We start from the raw sequence: 14548 nt of genomic DNA, 5'->3' as shown, positions 1-14548 counted from the left end.
GTTTGGACTTATGACTTATAAACAAACCTACAGTACCTGTCCTATGCATTAACAGGAGACCACACACACACACACACGACGCATGTACACACACACACACACACACACACACACACACACACACACACACACACACACACACACACACACACACACTGGTCCAAACTATGGTTTTGAAGGTGGTATCCTCATTGGAACTATTGTTTACTTCATTTGATTTGATGCATTTGCAGGGGCAAAGAGGCAACTAGGTGGATACACTTTGCTTTGTAAGTTTGTATTTATCCAATTAAAGTGTGATAGATTTATGCTTTTTATTAGCCACATATTTCCTCTACTAACTAGTCCCATTTCATAAAAATGTTTCTTTATGGTTTTGTTGTTTGTAAGGTTACCTTGGTAACAGTGAGGTTTTCAGTTATCTGGAAATCGTATTTTGTCTGTTGATAATTGCTTTAAGTAGCTTTTAGAAATATTGAAGAGTGTTGCTATGTTACTCTCAGCCTTTATTGTGAGGTGATATATTTATGATCATTTATGCTATGTTTTATGATTGTGAGCATTAATCACTTGGCAGTCTACAGGGTATATTATTTTTAAGCTATGGTCAAGCTGCTTTTCACTTGTTCTGCTGATTGGCATCCAGAAACTACTTACATATCCACAATAAACACAGTAATAATTTATGTTGAGCTGACTTACAGGCAAACAAGTGAATAAACAGCTGCAGTACAGAGTTAAGGTGTATACACACACTATTACTGTCGCCCATAGGAATCCGGATTCAATCCCTAAGTGACAGGACTGGCCCCTGAGCTCCTGCCGTCCCAACCAGCTACCACCAAGTGATGCATACTGTTGCTAAGCAACAGGGAAGAGGGACAAGAGTGGAATGCACAACAGAGCAGCTTCTGGCCAAGCTGTTGCTAGCTGAATTGTGGGGCCACCAATACACACAGCTGTGTGTAGTCTAGCTTGTGTACAAGGCTTTAGTAAAATACTATATTAACCTAGTCATGTGATTCAGATGCCTCAACATAGCTAATCAAGTAGCACACGCAGCAAAGGGTCGCACTAATACACTAAATTTACCACCTTCATTATGCAGGTAATTAGATATTCAAAACCTATACAGCATCCCCCTCTAGCATATGTAACCTCCCTCATAAAGGCCGGCATTGCCAGAGCTGGCCAGTGTGAAGCTCCACTACCTAACAATACAAGTTTGCAGGGTTTATGGCATGGAGGGAGAAGTCTTCAAGGATGAAGAGGGACAGAAATCCCTAATTAAACTAACTCCCTACCTCCTCCACTCTCCCATAGTTACCAAAATAAACATTTGTATATTTAAAAAATGACATTTAAAAAATACATGAAGAGTTACCTTAGTGACTCAACTTCTTTAATATGTATGTAACAAAAGTATATTACTGTTATTTTTGCAAATAAGTGCTTGTAATTGTTGACAGATGCAAAGCTGAAAAAAAATACACCTTTATTTCCAAATAAAATATTGTCGCCATACATTGTACTAGGAACATATTTTAGTTTCAAAGACTTTTATTAAAGATAGCATAGACAAAATATAGCACAGTTGAAAAAGCGTCAGCAATTGTCTTTCAAAGTTGGTATGCAGAGTTATAGATTATTGTCCAAAAGCTGAAGGTAAATAACAAGTATAGGCATTATATAAATGGAAAATACATAAAATAACAATATCAACTGTACAGTAATATGCTTAATATAGCAAACAGGATAATCGCTCCTGCTTAGTCAGGGACTAAGGAGCTACATGGAGATACACTCTATCCCACTCAGGGGATTGTGAGTGTTGTCAGGTTCATTCACGGTACAAGGGTGGAAACTGTCCCAGGGGGGGACAGGGTGTATGTTGGGCAACTATGCTCTTTGCATTTGTATATTTCGGGGTGGTGACGTTGATTCAATCATAGGAGTACGTATAGGCTACATAGGGTGTTACATCCTTAGGTCCCTTCTCGTATGGATCTGGATACTCCTCTAGAGCATGCCTTATCTAACCATGGTTGCCATACTTTAGTAAAGTGGTCAAAGTGACCAAATATTCTGGTGTTTAATTGTTCACATTGCATAATATAATTAATCTTGTCAAGGACCTGTCTATATCTCAGATCTGGTTGGAGCCATAGATGAGCTATATGCATTTTTACAGCTAGAGTGATGAATTGTGTTAATTTGTGAAAGGCATAGGGAATTTCTAGTGGTTTATATCCCAATAGGAATATCTTGGGGTCAAAATCTATAGAGATGTTCAAATAATTTCGTATGAGTGCATGGATCTTTTTCCAAATTTTGGTTGCTTTTGGGCACGACCAGAATATGTGATATAGGGTGCCTATGTCTGGGCATCCTTGATAACATTGGGGAGATTTGGTGCCATCAAATCTATGGATTCTTTGTGGTGTCATGTAGCGTGACAGTTAAAAATGGCGCTGCGCGCCAGGGGAATAACAAGGGTGCCCCATAGACTTACATTATAGAACACTATTTAGCGTTATAAGTGTTAAAAAATGGCGCAGGCAGTGTGCCTTACACTTATAATGCTAAATAGCGTTATAAGTGTTCAAAAATGCAGCAGGGGTCGGGGGAGGAGAGAGGCAGCGGGACACTGGAGGGCATAGGCATGGGGGAGGATGTGTGCAGAAGCATACGTTACCTTGTCCCGGCCGCTGATCGCTCCTTCTCTCCGCTCCTTCACTTCTTCCATTCGTTTACTGTAGTCCTGCAGCCGGCCAATCACCATGTGGCTTCAGTCTCCGCATGGTGATTGGCCGGCTGCAGGACTACAGCAAACTAATGGAAGGAGCGGAGGGAAGGAGCGATCGCCGGCCCAGGACAAGGTAACGTATGCCCCTGCATACATCCGCTGCCTATGCCCTCTAGTGTCCCGCTGCCTCTCTCCCCCAGCCCCCGCTGCCTATACTAGCCCTGCATGTTTATCATGGCGCACCGCTCTGCAATCAATGTAGCATAAAACGAAATTTACCGTTTTATTGTATTTACATTAAAATGGTAAATAGCGTTTTATGATACATTTATCGGCAGAACGGTGCGCCATTTTTCTCCCTGCGCCTTTTTCAGATGGACCCGTCATGTAGACCCAATGGAGCAGTTTTATTGAGGTTTCCAGTCCTGAGCTGTATAGACTACCTTTTGCTAATGTTTCCATACGTTCCAGCCATGTGGTATCATCTAGTGCTTCTCCTATGTCTGATTCCCAGTCTGCTTGGTATTTATGACGGAAGGACTGTGGTGATTGGTTAAAGGTTGAGTAAAGTAAGGATAGAATTCCTTTCTTGGTTTGATCATTTAGACATATGCGTTCGAATTCAGTGGTGGTAATGTTTCCCCGGTGGGTAGAGAGGGACGAGGCGAAGTGGTATATTTGATAAGTACAGAAAAATTCTCTCTTTTGATTAGGGCTAATACTTTTTAATTGTTGTAGTGTTGCCAATTTGTGGTCATGAAGAACATCCTTTATAGTACATAAGTTAGCATTTTTCCACTTTAAAAATGCCTGGTGATTGAGTCCTGCAGGAAAGTCAGGGTTCCCACAAATTTCTGTTAGCAGTGGAATTTTAGATTGTAGGTTGTACTTCCCTCTCGCCCCCCTCCATATGCCCAAAGTATGGAAGACAGTAGGCGCTAAGTCCTGTAGTGGCGTTAATTTCCAGGTCCGGGACCACAACAGTCCTTTCCAAGTCATTGGCTGGTTAATTTCGTTTTTCAAGCCTAACCCAAGCTGGAGTATGGTCTCCGACATATAGGAATGGCAGGAGGGCCAATTGGGCCGCTTTGTAGTAGCGCATGATGTGTGGGACCGAGAGGCCTCCTAGTGATTTATGGATCCATAGGATTTTTTTTAGCTATTCTGGCCCTCCTGCCATTCCAAATAAATTTCAAGACATCCTTTTGGAGAGCATTCATGTCATAACTTTTGACTGGTATAGGCAAGACTCTGAAGAGGTATGTCAGTTTAGGCAAAAGCGTATCTTAACCACCCTGGCGTTCTATTAAGATCGCCAGGGCGGCTGCGGGAGGGTTTTTTTTTTATTAAAAAAAAACTATTACATGCAGCCAACTGAAAGTTGGCTGCATGAAAGCCCACTAGAGGGCGCTCCGGATGCATTCTTCTGATCGCCGGAGGCGATCAGAAGTAACAAGGAAGGCCGCAATGAGCAGCCTTCCTTGTTTCGCTTACCTCGTCGCCATGGCGACGAGCGGAGTGACGTCATGGACTTCAGCCGACGTCCTGACGTCAGCCGCCTCCGATCCAGCCCTTAGTGCTGGCCGGAACTGTTTGTTCCGGCTACGCTGGGCTCTGGCGGCTGGGGGGACCCTCTTTCGCCCCCGCTGCATGCGGCGGATCGCCGCACTGCGGCGGCGATCAGGTAGCACACGTGGCTGGCAAAGTGCCGGCTGCGTGTGCTCCTTTTTATTTGACAAAAATCGGCCCAGCAGGGCCTGAGCGGCAGCCTCCGGCGGTAATGGAGCTGAGCTCGTCCATACCGCCCAGCAGGTTAGCTGATGATAATAGACCAGACCATGATATATTATATTTTTTCCAGGCTTCTAATTCTTTCTTAAGGGGTTGAATTAGGGGTGTGTAATTAAGTTTGTAAAGATTATAGCTATTATTTGATAAATTAATGCCCAGATATTTCAGGTGATGGCTTTTGTATTGATATTTATTTTCATCCGTTATTCGTTTGGCTGTTGTAACACTAGTGTTGCAGAACAAGGTTTCTGATTTGGTGGCGTTTATATGTAAGCCTGATAGCTGGCCAAAGCGGGTTAGTGTTTGGGTAAGGTTAGGGAGTGACGTGTCAGGGGATGTCAAAGTCAGTAGAACATCATCTGCAAAGAGGCTGATTTTGTTCGTATAATTGTTGATAGTGTATCCTGATATACCTTGATGTTCATTTATTGCACGTGATAGGGGCTCCATGGCGAGGGCAAACAAGGCTGGGGACAATGGACAGCCTTGTCTGGTTCCTCTGGTTATATTAAAGCTAGTGCCATCTGAACCAGGCAGTTTGAGTGTTGCTCTCGGGACAGAGTATAGTTGGTGCAGCCATTTTATGTAGTTCCCTGTAATCCCTGCATGATTAAGAGTATCAAACATATAGTTCCATACTAGGCTGTCAAATGCTTTTTCGATATCTAATGTTAATAGCATTAATTTATTTTTATGTCTATTGGCGTGATTAATGATGGCTATATTTTTGTGGATGTTGTCCGTTGCTTGGCGCAGTGGTATGAATCCTACCTGATCCATGGACACAAGAGCTGGTAGGAAAGTGTTCAATCGAGTAGCTAGGATTGATGTCAATATTTTATAATCTAAATTGAGAAGGGATATAGGCCTGTAGTTCTTGATATCAAGATGATCCTTATTAGGTTTGAGGAGTATACTAATTTGAGCATCAAGGTATTCAGGTGTTATTGTGGTGGGCTTGGTTAAATCGTTTAGAAAGGCTGTGAGATGTGGAGTTAACTCGTCTCTACATTTTTTGTAAAAACCCGCACTAAACCCGTCAGGGCCTCGGGGCTTTTTTAAGTTTCAGTTTTTTGATATTTTCTGTAACTTCTTCCTCTGTGATTTTACTGTTTAGGAAATCTACTGATTTTTTGTTTAATTTGGGGAGGTTTATACTAAGGAGAAACTGTTGAATATCTGCGCGGCTAGCATCTAAAGGGGCCTGATACAATTTTTGGAAAAAGGCCTTGAAGGTTTGGAAGATTTTGGTTGGGTTGCTAGTTATGCCTCCTGTTGTTCTAATTTTATATATATTATTGATGTTATTTTGATGGCGTAGTTTGGCCGCTGGCCAGGAATCCGGCTTGTTAAGGTATTTATATTGTCTGGCCTTTGTCCATTTTAGGGCCTTTTCTACCTGGGATATTTGGGTTATATTTAGTTGTAATTGAGTATCTTTAATCAAAGCAGCTAGGTATCTACTAGGGTAAAGCTGATTTTCTAAGGTTAGTCTTTTCAATTTATAAGATAAATTATCAGATTTCTCCTGTCTTTTCTTTTTCACAGAGGAGGCAAGTTTAATTAGATGACCTCGAATAGTGGCTTTATGTGCTAGCCATATAGTTTTATGTGACATCCCCTCAGTTTTGTTCTCTCTAAAGTAGGTAGTGAGATGGTCAGCGATAGTTTTTTGGTTGTCTGGATTGATCAAAAGAGATTCATTTATTCTCAACACGTAAGGAGATTTTGGGGCTTCTAACAAGTCAATTCCTGTTAATATTATGTCATGGTCTGACCAGAACACTGGGATATGTCGTGTATATATAAGAGGGAGGGAACCACGGAGGTAGTTGTGAGTATGTGGTCAATTTTTGCGTAGGTATTATGAATTTGGGAGTAGTGGGTGTAGTCTCTTTTATAGCCCTGTAGTTCACGCCAGATATCTACTAGGAAGTTGTGCTCTAGATTTAATTGGAGTTGTTTCCTCTGTTTTTTGGTCAGTTTGTCTGGTGAGGGCTTGGATTTTTCTAAAGATTCCATGAGTGTGAAATTGAAATCTCCGCACCATAGAAATATGGTGTTGGAATGGATGTCAATTGTTTTTTGTAGTTGGGAGAAGAGTTGGAAAGCTGCATCTGGGGGGGCGTAGGAGTTGATTAGGTAAATCGTTTTTGAGTATAGTTCGCCATGTAAGATTATATATCTGCCTTGTGTGTCACATTCTGTTTTAATGATATTGAGGGGTAGGGTATTTTTTATGAGGATTGCTGTACCTTTATGTTGTTTAGAGGAAGCCAGAATATGTTGTCTATATTTGGCGTGGAGAAATTTGGGGAACGAGGTACTAGAAAAGTGTGTCTCCTGTATGCATATTATGTCTGGATTGAGTTTAGTCAAATGTTGGAGTGCCTGACGTCTTTTTGTGGGTGCATAAAGGCCTCTAGCATTTATTGAGAGGACAACCAAGGAGGTTTTATTATTGTCAGTAGCCATTAGTCACCTGGGTCCCTAGTTTGTATGATTATTTTTGTGAGCATAGGCACCCTAGTGTATTGAGTAGAAGAACAAAAACTGTTGACGTACCTTTAAGAACGTGGACATAATAAGGAGATATGGGGATGGCCCATAAACATTGGGCCTAGTCCCTATTTCCTTATTTGGAGGCAACATTGGTTATTTACACTGCATAACAGCCCTTTACTTAACCACAAAAACTCCAGTCATATAACAGAATAGACAAGTTCAGAGATGAGCAATAGGGAGAGAAACATTAACAACATATTAACCTGGGGATCTGAGTTTTTAAATAACAGGGTTCCACACTGTAGATTCCTCTGAGGGATTTTCCAATGGGGAGTTGTCTCATTAGGTCTGAACACCCCAAATTCCACCTCCCCCTCTTCACCCATTTAAGTAATAGAGGAATTTTCACATGCACAGATTGCTATGTCTAATACTCTTCATAAAGAAGGTTTTAGGGCTATAGCAATTTTGTTATGTCTTCCGTTCCCCCCCCCCCCCCCCCCTTCGCCTTTGGACCTAGCGTCTATGGGGTTAATGGCTATAGGGGGCCTCCATGGGAGGCGAGAATAACTCTGTTCTGGTGTGGTGAGGGAGTCTCCGGGGCCTGCAAACCCGTCCTGTTTTACAGGCCCTAGGCGTCAGAGAAGTCCCCCCCACACCATACTAGAAGTGTTATGCTGACAATATTAAATCACGTCAACCCTTGAACATACGTTCCATTCTTTTGTGTGAGCAAGGGCCTAATAATATTGATCGCATATTATGATCATCTCTCTAATGGTGGTAAAATAATAAACGCATGCATAGATATTACACAGTCCTGTTGTCCACATCCGAGTGAGTGCATTAATGGATGTTTAGGCAAAAAGTGTAGCGTAGGACAGCTTTGAGAGAACAGTTCCTGTAGATAGAGATATGTGTCCGACCCGTTTCCATCAGTTTTTCAAGGTGATATAATGCATGAGTTAGAAGGCAAGGACTAAGCAGTACGGTGTCTGATTCAAGGGTTGAGGAGCGATGGTAGATAGTGGCATCAGCATATGCCGTATTAGTCGCATGAGATTTAATGTGGTGTGCTGAGTTGGAACTTCTTTGGGGTAACTTCCCGAGAGAGGTGGTCTGGTTAGGGCAATCCTATAGAGGACCCTAAGGATATATAAGTGTGTGCAGTTCCGAGGTGCTTATGGTATGGGGTCTGAATATCATAAATCCTTGGGAGGGGAGAAGAGCAGAGAAGGGGAGACACGATGGTATAATGTTTCACTGTACATACCCATATTCCGCATCCATAATTGTGCAGTAGATTAGGATAGTGAAGAGGGGGTGTAGAACAGGATAGGTGTCCGCGTATTGGGGGGGATCAGAGAAGGGCTCAGCGTGAACCATCAGGGAGACCCCCTTAGAGTAGTCATCGGGATGGTGAAGATGTTTGCGATGTGGAGGATGACGATCTTTGGGAGACCGGTGTCCAAACTCTCTCCGGCCTAGGTGATTGCTGCGGAAGCGGAGGAGGAGGTGATGGTGGAACTTCGACTTCGATTTTCAGCGAGGAGCAAATAGGTAGCCCTTCTTCCATAGACTTGATAGTGTATGAGGATCCACGGTGTTGAAATACCAGTCTGCATGGGAAGGTCCAGTGGTACGGGATACTCTCTTTTCGCAGGGCCTGAGCGATCGGTCTCAGTGATTTCCGCTTTTGTAGTGTGCCCGGGGCTAGGTCCGAGTATAGCTGGACTGATTCAGGAACTCCCGGTAATGACTGCAGTTGTCGGGCGGCGTTCATTAATTGTTCTTTCGCTTCATAGTAATGTAGTTTCATTATTATGTCTCTCGGGAGATCAGGGTTGCGGGGCTTCCCCAAGGCTCTATGGATCCTATCGATACGGAATAGGCCGGGTTCTGCCTGAGGTAACATGGTAGTAAAGAGAGTTCCGGCCACCTCCCTAAGTGCGGTATAGGATTCAGGGAGCCCGCGAATTCTAAGATTCGATCTACGAGCACGGTTTTCAAAATCTTCTAGTCGCTCCTCTAGTTGGGCAATTCTTAAATCTTGTGCCATTTGTCACATCGGGTCTCCAGTATATTGACATGAGTTCCGATGTCCCGGATTTCGGTGTTAATGCTGGTGACTGCGGCAGCCAATTCAGTCTTAAATATCAGTTTAATAGATGAGAGCAGCTCCGGGTATGTTTTGGAAGAAGCGTCCATCTGTGCCTCCATTGCCTCAGAATCTTCAGCTGCTGGGGAAGGAGAGCGGGTGCCGTCCGCCATTTTGGTGTTCTGTCTGGTATTGCGCTTCTGGAAAAAGTCCGGCAAGGTTTGTGTAGAGGCCGTAGAGAATTTGGTTTTAGCTTTTTTCCTCTCTGTGACATCCTCCATGCGTGTGAGTCTCTCGGACGTGTCTTTTGTCCGGCTCTGAAGTGCTTTTTAGGGCGGTTTAAGCAGTGTGGTCATGGAGCTCACTTTGCCTGCATCCGTTCAGGCTGGCTCCGCGCATGCGCCTCCGATTAGGAACATATTTTAACAGTTATAATACCCGGGACAAAAGGTGCAAAAAAAAATGTGTGTGTTTTATCCACAATAGCATGTTTAATTGTAAAACTATAATGGCCAAAAACTGAGAAATAATAACTTTTTTTCCATTTTTTTCGTATTATTCCCGTTAAAATGCATTTGGAATAAAATAATTCTTAGCAAAATGTACCACCCAAAGAAAGCCTAATTAGTGATGATAAATACAAGATAAAGATCATTTTGTCGTGATTAGTAGTGATAAAGTTATTGGCAAATGAATGCGAGGAGCTCTGAAAGGTGAAAATTGCTCTGGAGCATAAGGGGAAAAACCCCTTAGTGATGATGTGGCTAAACAGAAAAGTGGCAAGCGCTATGTTTGGACCCGCAGAAGAGCCAGGAGGACGCCAGGTGACCTCGCGGTCTACGGTGGGCTGGAGGAAGCCCCAGGTAAGTGAAAGTTTTGATTTACAGTACTGCTCAGGGCCCCTTTAAGTTTACAATATGGTGTGTTTTTCTAGCATTTCTTTGTGTCTGCTGCAGCAGAGTAAAGAATAAAATTGACTTTTGCTTCAGAATTCTTTATGGTCCTCCTCATAACTGGAAATGGCACAAAGGTATTTTGTTTGGTTACACAATTTTTCACTAAAAATAATCATTTTTTTCCCATTTCAATATGCAATGTGGGCCCAGTGTGTAACTGGCTTATTCCCTTCACCGCACTTCACTCAGACTGAAATACTATACACAGGTTTACAGGCCATAGATTCGTATATTATATCATATGTATACAAAAAGTGAGTATAATAGCACTGCACTGTTACACTAGCCCTGGTCCGTCTGCATCACCCCTCTGCTAATTGCACATAGATCTCCCAACATCCGGGGCTACAATCTATATACCAGCCAGCTGACATTCGGTTAAACAAGAAGAACAGGGGAGATGCCCATACACATACAATCACTGTGAGCGTTAAATGGTAAACTGCCACCACATCTCAAGTCATTGAGATGAAGTGCTAATGACTAACTAAATCCTGCAAAGCCAAACGTTTTCACAAATGAATTGTACAGAAAAACCACACCTTTCGTGGATATGGATTTTATTTTAATAAAATATAAGGACTAACTTGCTAGATTTTTAGTACAGATGGTTTACAGACGCTAGCATAAAATCAGATAACAGCATGTTTTAAGTTATCACAGAGAAACTACCCTCTTTTCATCTTTCTTGATTACTGCAAGTGACGGCTTAGGCAGGATCACTGCACAGATGTTCTCTTTGGCATCCTGCTGAGGTGCCTGTTTTGTGCCATGGAACCTGTTCTGTTCATTGGAGAGTGGTGGGAAAGAACAGGAGTTGTCTCACTGCAAGAACCACAATGAGCGGGCCTCCTGGTATTATACAACTCAGTGGATTGCTAAGGAAGGGCCCATTTACACTAAAAAAGCGTTTCTGAGCGTTTTGCGATTGATTAGCGTTTTTTAAGTCGCTCCCATTGACTTTCATTAAAATCGTGGTATGAATCCTGGAAAAATCGCTGTGATTTTTCCGCAATTTATACAGCGATTTTACTGAAAGTGAATGGAAGCAATTTTTAAAAACGCAATTACAAAATGCTCAGAAAAGCGCTTCTAGTGTGAATGGGCCCGAAGAGTCCATTTACACTGGGTGGCACCTGTGTACATACTACACTGTCACCTAAGACAATCACAAACAATCATTTCAGGCAACAGAAACATAAAGCATGTACATAACTTAAAGCAAACTTTAAAGGAGTTATCAGGGCATATAAAGTGGTACTTACCGGGGGCTTCCTCCAGCCCCAAGCTCCCAGGACCTCCCTCGCCGCAGCTCTGCCTTCAGCCGTTTGCCGGAGCTCCGATCCGGTCCCCGGCGATGACGTCAGAGCGACCTGGAGGTCGCTCTGTACTGCGCCTGCGCGATCGGCGCTGTCAATCACCGCCCCGTGGGCCAGGGCGGACTGCGCAGGCGCAGAACTACTGTGCTGCGGCGGACTGTGCAGGCGCAGTCCGTTCCGGCCCACGTGGCGGTGATTGACAGCGCCGATTGTGCAGGCGCAGTACAGAGCGACCTCCAGGTCGCTCTGACGTCATCGCCGGGGACCGGGTCGGAGCTCCAGCAAACGGCCGAAGGCAGAGCTGCGGCGAGGGAGGTCCTGGGAGCTTGGGGCTGGAGGAAGCCCCCGGTAAGTACCACTCAGTTTACTTTATATGCCCTGATAACTCCTTTAAGCAAAAATAAACTTATGACATAATAAATTCTATGTGCAGTACAGCTAAGAAATAGAACATTAGTAGCAAAGGAAATAGTCTCATATTGTTTTCAAGTAAAGGAAGAGTTAAATAACTTCAGTTGGTATCTATGCAAAAGAGCGTCTCTGAGCTATTCGACCCACTGGGTCGAATACAGTCCTGTTCCTGAAGCACTTACACAGCCAAGAAACAGTGAGAGATAGCTTGAGATTTTACTGCAGGAAAGTGAAAAGGGCCATTAGCTCTGCTTTGTTTTACATTTTAAAACACAGAGTGTGGTTTTAAAACTGCAACTGTGACAGTATGATGCAATGTTATTAAAATAAAAAAAGCTATGTAACTGAAAATAAAAATATGAGACTCTTTTATTTGCTACAAATCTTCTATTCCTTATCCGTAATGCAAATACAATTCATTATATCATAAGTTTTGTTGTCGCTTCAGGTTTGCTTTAAAGCATACCCGAGGTGACATGTGACATGGTGAGATAGACATGTGTATGTACAGTGCCTACCACACAAATAACTATGCCGTGTTCCTTTTGTTCTTTCTCTGCTTGAAAGAGTTAAACATCAGGTATGTAAGTGTCAGTTCCTGTCTGAGTCAGGACTGGGTCAGACTACCGTGTGACCCTCACTGATAAGAAATTACAACTATGAAACTCCTTCCTAGCAGAAAATGGCTTCTGAGAGCAGGAAAGAGATAAAAAGGGTCAATTGTTCATAGATTTTTAGCTCTGGCATACTTCAATGAATGTGACATTGAGCAAAAACAATAAAACAGTAAACATTCAAAAAGTAGATTTAAATATAAAACAAAACTGTGGAATATCTTAAAAAGTCATTTTAGGAGAAGGAGGATTGATACAATTGTTTATTTTGTTAGTTTATTTTCAACTCTGTGTCCTTTAAACACTGATGATCTGAAAGGCATTTAGCAATTGAATTTGCCGATATTTTTTCAGCATTAAAGACATGCACAATCTAGTATTAGGAAATTTCATGACGCTGTCGCTTACTAGTATATCCCATTTCATGAACCACCCATGCCTGCAGAATTTGAACATATGTCTTCTTACCAAGTTATTTGTGCCTGGAGAGTATTAATTAATGCCTTTTTATGTGCACCCAAGTGACCCCATCACTTCAGTAATGTTTTGTTTTATGCTGAGCTAAACAAAGCTGCTATAACATGATGTGTAGGAAAGAGCTGGTGCTCTATAGTGATGCCTATAACACTCATGTACGCTGGCTGTAAGATGAATGGTGTTATCTACATCAGCTGGAACAAAATGTCACCAATGCAACTCTGTAATAGTAATTCATGATTTAATTTAATTCATTACATGATTTATTTATGTAGTGCATTAACAGTGCCATGTTTTATGAGTAGATATGACTCCTTTGTCAAGGGGTGGTGCTAAAAAAAAAAAAAAAAAAACACATGAAAATAAGTAATAAAAAAAAATCCTTATTTAGTTCACTGAATGTATGCAGTACATATGGACCTGTAGCGTTTATGTCTGGCACCGGCAGCATGTGGCATCCTCGGCATTAAAGCGGATCCGAGATGAAACACTAACTATAACAAGTAACTATAGTCTATATATCTTATCTAAAGTTTAGATAGTTTACACAGCATATCTAGCTGCAAAAGTTTAAAAAGTGTATGATTATTTATTCCTGTGATACAATGGGGGCAGCCATGTTCTTTTTGTCATATTGTCACAGGCTAAGTGCTGGAGATGGTATCAGATTTCTTGTGTGTAAGGGCTGGTTCAGACGGGCGTTTTTGTGGCGTTTAACGCAGCGTTTCAGACGCAGCGTTTTTTGGGATCTACTGCCATCCCATGCAAGTGAATGGGAGCGTTTAGAGCTGGCTTTTGCAGGCTTTCATGAAAGCCTGGCAGTAGATCCCAGCGTTGCGTCTAGTCTCAAAAGCAACGTGCTGCTTTCAGAGGCAGTAAACGCGAGGAAACAATAGCAGAGACCAGAACTGCTAGCCTTGAACGCTTTTCAAAAGCTAGCTTTTAAACGCTGGCGTTTAAACGCTGGCGTTTGAACGCAATGCCAAGCAAAAGCTCAGCAGACGCCCGTGTGAACCAGCCCTTAATTCAGTCCCCTCTCCTCCTCCCTCCTCCCCTCTGCCTTTGAAATCAATGGCTAGTAGCACCTCCCCCTCCTCCTGCCCAGACTGAACTCCTGTAAGCCCTTGCTATTGTCTGAAAGTGCCTTGGCACTCTGAGGGCTGTGAGCATGGCTTTTTTAGTTTATAGGGAATTAAACAATTAAAACAAAAACAAAAAAGTATTTGGCTTGAGGAATGCCCTATAAACTATAGGAAAGGGACATAATTATGCAATGAGTAAAAGTTCATCTCGGATCCACTTTAAGGTGAATAGGGGTGCTTAGAATCTGCACACTTGGCAATAGACTGGAAAGTGGTGATGCAATGGTAATACGATCGGCAAGGGGACATCTTTCATCATTAAGTAGTAGAAGGAAATGCCAAGTGAGGTGACTTCCTCAGGCGGAAGAAGTGTGGGGGCAGCACCTGGCAGAAACAGAAAGTGAACAGAGTGCCTGGCCAACCTATACTGGGGGCAACTGTACCTGGCTAACCTACACTGGGGCAACTGTACCTAGCTACAAACACTGGGGGCACCTATAACTGGCTACCTACCTATACTGAGGGTGTTTTTTGGTGGTTCACCGCAGC

General features: G+C 42.7%; 1 protein-coding gene and 1 long non-coding RNA gene across 16 annotated transcripts in view; one reads left to right on the top strand and one right to left on the bottom strand.

The window, feature by feature from the left end:
* LOC137517742 (uncharacterized) overlaps nt 1-816 on the bottom strand; it is a 154698-nt gene extending 153882 nt beyond the window's left edge. For both annotated transcript variants that reach the window (XR_011020643.1, XR_011020644.1), the window contains exon 1: nt 703-816. This is a non-coding gene — a long non-coding RNA (uncharacterized lncRNA). The remainder of the gene's footprint in view (nt 1-702) is intronic.
* Nucleotides 1-14548, top strand: part of LINGO2 (leucine rich repeat and Ig domain containing 2) — a 2118418-nt gene that overhangs the window by 1538261 nt on the left and 565609 nt on the right. The window contains exon 1 of one of the 14 annotated variants that reach the window (XM_068234765.1): nt 13402-13420. The exons of the other annotated variants lie outside the window; for them this stretch is intronic. The gene's annotated coding sequence lies outside the window, so the exon portion shown is untranslated. Of the gene's footprint in view, nt 1-13401; nt 13421-14548 lie in introns of those variants that run through there. 14 annotated transcript variants of the gene reach the window in all.

Source organism: Hyperolius riggenbachi, chromosome 1 (genome assembly GCF_040937935.1).
Source record: "Hyperolius riggenbachi isolate aHypRig1 chromosome 1, aHypRig1.pri, whole genome shotgun sequence".
Classification (NCBI taxonomy): domain Eukaryota; kingdom Metazoa; phylum Chordata; class Amphibia; order Anura; family Hyperoliidae; genus Hyperolius; species Hyperolius riggenbachi.
Note: the sequence above shows the minus strand (reverse complement) of the source record. Positions and strands in the feature narration are given on the sequence as shown.